This window comes from Oratosquilla oratoria, chromosome 4 (genome assembly GCF_046742065.1).
Source record: "Oratosquilla oratoria isolate Oo_2021 chromosome 4, ASM4674206v1, whole genome shotgun sequence".
Lineage (NCBI taxonomy): Eukaryota > Metazoa > Arthropoda > Malacostraca > Stomatopoda > Squillidae > Oratosquilla > Oratosquilla oratoria.
In genome coordinates this window covers 28,350,304-28,357,001 of record NC_134780.1, presented here as the reverse complement: position 1 = coordinate 28,357,001, position 6,698 = coordinate 28,350,304, and positions in this window count along the sequence as shown.

Below are 6,698 nucleotides of genomic sequence, written 5' to 3'. Positions count from 1 at the left end.
TTCCAGCATTTGGTCTTCTCTATTAGGGTTGGTGGATGTTTGTGGTCTTCCAGAGCGTTGCTTATTGACGTCCTGAACAGTTCCATCTGCTTCAAATTTATCTCTGATGCGATCATGCGACCAATAGTGCGTCGCGTTGGTAAGGTCTTCTGAAACTGTCTTTCAAATTGTCTTTGCACTTCCGTGATGTTTTCGTGCTTCCAGTAGCACTTTAATATAAATTTTCCTTCCTCAAACGTTAGTCGTACTTCTGCCATTGTGAAGGGTTGGTAGCGTCTGAAACAAAACAAAAAGCAATACATTAGTGATCGTCTGTCAAAAAGTGAGTGAAAGGTCCGGTAAGTGGGTGTTGGGGAATGGAGAAGAGAAGATATTACGTGTATTAATAATTGGTCAACTCTTTACAAGCTGAAATCTTTTCCTCGCGAAAATAAATTCGCCCGGTATTCAATATGATATAATTGAAGAACTGCCCCCAAATTCAGTTGTATGAATCTACGTCCTACGCTATGCGTCGCCATAATGAAGATTGATGGGTCGGAACAGAAACAGTCAGTTGGGGACTCTAGTATCGATTCCGTGTAAGACGAAAGGGTGACAAGAGAAAGGATCCGTTTAAACCCAGCCATCACGGTGGCATATATACTTTATAGACTTTGTTTCGATTAACTCACGTGGGTCGGAGTTTGTACGAAAGGAGGTTACGATTCGTTTGGATGCCTTTCAATACGAAAGTCCACTGAAGAAATTAAGTTACCTCAACAGAATTCCCAAAGCACTTCACCTTGCTGAAAGGGAGTCACGCACTCTCTCCAGCCAGGCCATTTCCTTTGTAATGCGATGAGTTCATGGAGGATATGTGTCAGGGGTGAAAGGGTGCCAAAAGCGCCTAATGACACTTCAGTCCCTATTGTGGACACCTGGGTGTTAAGGTGAATAAAGTGTGGGAGTTGTAGAGGAGAGTTGGGTGGGGTGGCAGTTGAGACAGGTAAGTGCACCAAATGTAATGTTTGTCAAGAACTGCAGTTCGTAATACCGACTGCAGCCGGTGGTCACCACCAGGCCATCCACAGCCCGTGACAGCCGCTATAACTGTTCACACCGCCGCAGACATTCAACAAGCTTCTGCGGCTGTGCTGCTGCTGCTCACATTGGTGTTGTGAGCAGTACGAACTGGGTGTATACACAAAGATCAGTAAGACTAAAAGCAGTGTATTAGCGTGACGGTTTCGATATAGAAATTGGGAATGGGAACGGCGGTGAGGTGACGAAATTGTGATACAGTGTTTGTGTAGTGGCAATCTGCTTCTGGTGTCAATGCCGCTATCCAATGGACTGAGAAACGAGAATGACAAATATGTCTCCTTAAAAACCGAAATGAATGAATGAGTGGAAGCGATTTGATTATTTTGTTCTCCTTGTTGTTGTTATTAATGATGATGATAATGGTAATGAAAATTATAAGATTTTGACAAGTTATCATTAATTGTGACATCGTTATCATCAATCACGGCCATTTTCTTTAGCAGCAGCACAACCTTTATCATTATTATCATCATTAGTATGGTACTCATTATCTAACCTTAGATATAGCAATGTAGCCATACTGAAATCAAACCAACAATAGCGTGGTCCCTCGTAATAACAACGAACAAATTTGACACACAGAACGCGGGAGACGATGATAAATAGCTCTTGGTGTCAGCCAAGACGTGTTACAGTGCACTAGTGAAGATGCAACGAATAAGCACGCTTCGCAGGTAGTCGAGTGTGTCAACCCCAGATTGCCTTCTTGTCGGCTAAGAGGCGCCTGTGGATCTCAGTTGTCTCGTGCATAGAAGAAACATATTCCTGTCTCCAGAACTCCAATCGCACACATAATAAGTTAGATGAGACGTATGTTTTTCTTCGAAGAATATATTGCATACATATACATCCATTGTGTTCACGCGAGCGCGCGCGCACGTACACACACATACACACACACACGCACACACACACACACACACACACACACACACACACACACACACACACACACTTGCGAGAGCAGACGGCTCGACGGTGCAGCGGTTACCGTTCTCGACCGCTAATTTAGCGATCCGAGTTAGAATTCCTCCCTGGACTGAATGATATTCAGCATCGCTGCGCTGCGAGCCGGTGCCCCAACTCTGGTGGGCAAGGAGTTGAGTGAGTGTGTAAAGGCATTACCTATATATCAGGCCATATACGAGCTCTGAGCTCTCATCTGGGAGGGTAATAGTTGTCGATCACGAGTCCAACACGTGTTCCAAGACACATGCGCACATACTTGTAAGTCAACCTGTTTGATTCCGTCTGATAGCTATTACTTTTTTTTTTTTTTTTTTTTTAATGAGTCACGTGTGATGGTGTCATTGTATTAGTGAGACAGTGAGTCCGGTGAGGCAAAGCCGGTGACAATAGATAATTGACCACAGTTCTGGTAGCTCAGTACGTGAATTAATTCAATAGTGGTGGTGTATTAGTAATTCAGGTAGCGCGGTAATATGGTTATCATTAAGTGTAATAGAGTTGGTCCAGGATCAATGATGATCGGATATCAATTCGATGAGCCATAAATTATGTTTAAAGATGGACGTGTTGGCTGATAACAATGGCGATGGATCCACGTGGATGAGAGTAAATACAGTGCTAAACTAGCAGATTGTGTAAACAGTTTGGTAATTGTGTAAATGTGTGGGGGTGAAGTAGGATGAGAGAGTGAGGTGACCTACTCCGTGGGTTTGTGTGACAACGCGGCGTGTGATATCTGCTTTCCTTTGTTGATCCAGGTAAGCAATATTTGTTATCACTTACAATCGCCTATGTATCAGATGTGCTCACAGTTTGGAATGATATCTTATTGTATGGGTCATCGATAGTGTTGTACAAACATGATGTGTGATATTGCACATGCAGAGCTATGCAAGAGGGACACTGCGTAATCATTAGCAAACAAGGCCTTTTTTTAGCTAAGCACATCACAATTTTCAAATCCAAATTTTCCTAATTAACTTTTAGATTATATCTAAATAAACAGATTAAATTTGTTTTTCCGTCGTCCTGGAGTTTTCTTACGTTTTTATCGGCATTTTTATTTTACCTAAACGAGTCGTCTGCTACAAAAGTTGGGAATAGTGGTCGCCATGTTGATGACACAATACCGTGTCTAAAAACAACGGCGCCATTTCTTTTATGCATTTACAGTACATAGGTCCTATGTCATAGAGCGTGCCGAACTGCCCTCTGAATCTTTCGCTAGTATTTGTGATTTTAATTGTAATTATTGTGACAAGTACTTGATGTAATAAAAAATAAAAATAAAAATCCTGTCACAGATTCGTCGTTCCATGTATGATATCCCGATCTTTAAGTTCCCTGTGAGATCAACTGATTCTGAATTTTACTTTTGCTCGAAGTAGAAGAATTTTCAATATAACTCTCCGCTATGGTCAACAAAACACTGCACTAAGTCATCAACGGAAGATGGCGCTGGCGATAGGTTTCTGCAGACGATGGATGTTGGGGCAGAGTAAAATAATAATAATAATAATAATAATAATAATAATAATAATGATAATAATAATAATAATGATAATAATAATAACAATAATAATAATAATAATAATAATAATAATTAATAATTAATAATAATAATAATAATAATGATAATAATAGTAATAATAATAATAGTAATAATAATAATAATGATGATAATAATAATAATAATAATAATAATAATGATAATAATAATGGTAATGATAATAATGATAATAATAATGACATTCTTGATCATAATAATAATAATAGTAATAATAATAATAATAATACATACATACATACATATACCAAAGGCTTTTTCCCCCTACACGGGGGGTAGCCAAAAAGAAAAAGGCATAGAAACTACTCCCACCCATTCCATTTCCTATATATTCCACTCCCCTCCACCCTCCTCCCTCCCTCTTATCTTGGCACCTCCTGGATGACGGGTCATCCCTGCATCCTGTTCACTGCCCTGGGTCAGAAACAGTGTCGCAAGACACAGCACATCCACAGCAAGGCCGCTTCATAAATTCGGCACCCCCCCCCCATGCAGAAAAGGAGACGGGGAGAAATCCCTTCGGGGTGCGTCAAGTTTTTTTCATATATACTTCATCACCCCCCACCCCCACCCACTCCCCCTCATGCATCACAGCATCATCTATACACAACCCCTCTCCATTCAATCCTATCATCTCTCCTCTCCCGTCCTTCCTCCACAGACATTCCTCTCTTTTGTAATTTCCCTTTCACCCTATCCATCCATCTCATCCTAGGACGCCCCCTCATATTCACTCCTTCCACCTCTGCCTTCCACGCCTCTTTTACTAATCTTTCTTCACTCATTCTTTCTGTGTGTCCAAACCATCCTAATACTCTTTCATAGCTCTCTTTCCACCCCTGTTCTCCTCACCTCCTCATTTCTCACTCTATTTAGCCTAGTAACCCCTATCATACTTCTCAGACATTTCATCTCAAACACATTCAAACTCATTCTCTCTTCCTCTCTCATGTTCCATGTTTCTGTTCCGTACAGTGCTGTTGGCACAATCACTCCTTCATATAACCTCCTCTTAGCATCCATTCCCATATGTCTATTTCTCATTACACTTTTTAATCCACCAAGGCATTTACTCGCTTCTCTCAATCTACATTGTACCTCCACCCCCACTCCTCCCTTTCCTGCCACATGATGATAATAATGATAATAATAATAATAATAATAATAATAATAGTAATAATAATAATAATAATAATGATAATAATAATAATAATAACAATAATAACAATAATAATAATAATAGTAATAATGATAATAATAATAATGAAATACAGTTTGGTATCTTCAATTAATGGGGAAAATTGAAGAAAAAAAAGTACTTATACTTTGTTTCGGTTTCTAGATGTGATTTACCATACATTTGTACAAAGTAGTACATAGGCTGTGTGCTTATGTGCTTGCGGGCACCCACCAGTAAAATAATGCTGCAAGACATATTTCGTTATAGATTTGAATGAGTATGAGAACTATTCATATAGAGGGTATCACAATACAAGATGGAGGAACTATGCTTTGAAGTATTGTAAAGATAACACCTGCGTATTGAGACAGACATATAGTAGGTGTATTGGGTGTCTGATAATGCGGATATAAACTTAGGACGCCTAGGTTGGTATACATCATGACGTCATCAGAACTTATACCAAGAGATGGCGCTGAAAACTATGTTTTAGAATGCAAACTAGCAGACAACGAAATTTTTTGTTAAAAAGTTCTTCAAATAGTGTTTTTGAGATCAGATATTTGTTTTAAACATGGTTCTTGTGAAAATAAGATAACATTATAGAAAAAATGCAGAGTTGTACCTGGGCTTGGTGATTACCCTTTAATAAATATACATATACCAAGGTTGTTGCTTTGGGTAGTCTAGAAAGAACTAATAAGTTATATTTTGGTGTCCAGTAGGGTGATTGGAAGAAATCTGGAGGGAGAAAGGTTGATGGAATGTCTTAGCATCATTTGGTGAAAGAGAGACTGGGAGTGGAGTTAAAAGAAGAAACATGAAAAGAGAGGGAAACAGAATTAAGCTGACACTGAGAAGAGGAAAGAGAATGAATACCAGGTAAAAGAAGTAGGCTAGATGTTGCGAAACCAAGGGGTACGTATCAAAGTGAGCAAAAATAGTGAGTAAGATGAGGAGAATGGGGGGAAACAAAAGGGGGAATGGCGAGGTGAGCGCTGTAATTGTCGAAAAGAGGCGGACACATTGTAACGCTCTGGTGTATATTTGAATTAAATATATTTGTTAGAATTGACAAAAAAAATTATTCATTCACTTATATATATATATATATACATATATATATATATATATATATATATATATATATATATATATATATATATATATTTGTTTTCAATGAATAAACCAAGTATAATAACTGAACACAGGAATTTGGAACGGAGTCCAATATTATGTTGCGATATTCAAGCACACCACAACGATTATCTAAACATACATAGTTAAATATACAGGATACGTAACAATTGGAGATTTTTGGTAGCTTGTGTGACCGAGAAATAAGGCACTTGGCACGAGAAAATATAGTTTAGATGTATAAGTAAATAAAATGAGTATATCAAGTTAAGTGAATCAAATTAAGTGAATCAAGTCAAGTGAATCAATTTTATTGGGCCGCTACGCCATAATGATCCATCGGCCGTTCTCGAAGTAGAAATTTAATCTAGCCACAGTTCATACAAAAATCTATCCTGAACTTATGTCCCTATCGTTTGGTGAGCGACGGGGGCCTCACCCTAATATTTCTTTCTCTAACTATTGTGATATATTGTGTATTGTGATGTGATATTGTGTATGTGATGTTGTATTGTGTATACGGTCTCCTGTCTGTATGTCAAGAAGTCTCCTCTGAGAATGAATTCGAACACGTGTGGATATCACTAAATTTCACAAGTTCCCCAGCAAAATTACTAGGCTACTACATAACAGTATTTCAATATCACCATATTGCATATTTTCCTCTGGGTGAGGAGCACAGATAAAGAACCGACCTGTATGTAAAGAAGTCTCGTCTTAGAAATATGCATTATGCTCGATTAGGTGCGAACTTTCCCT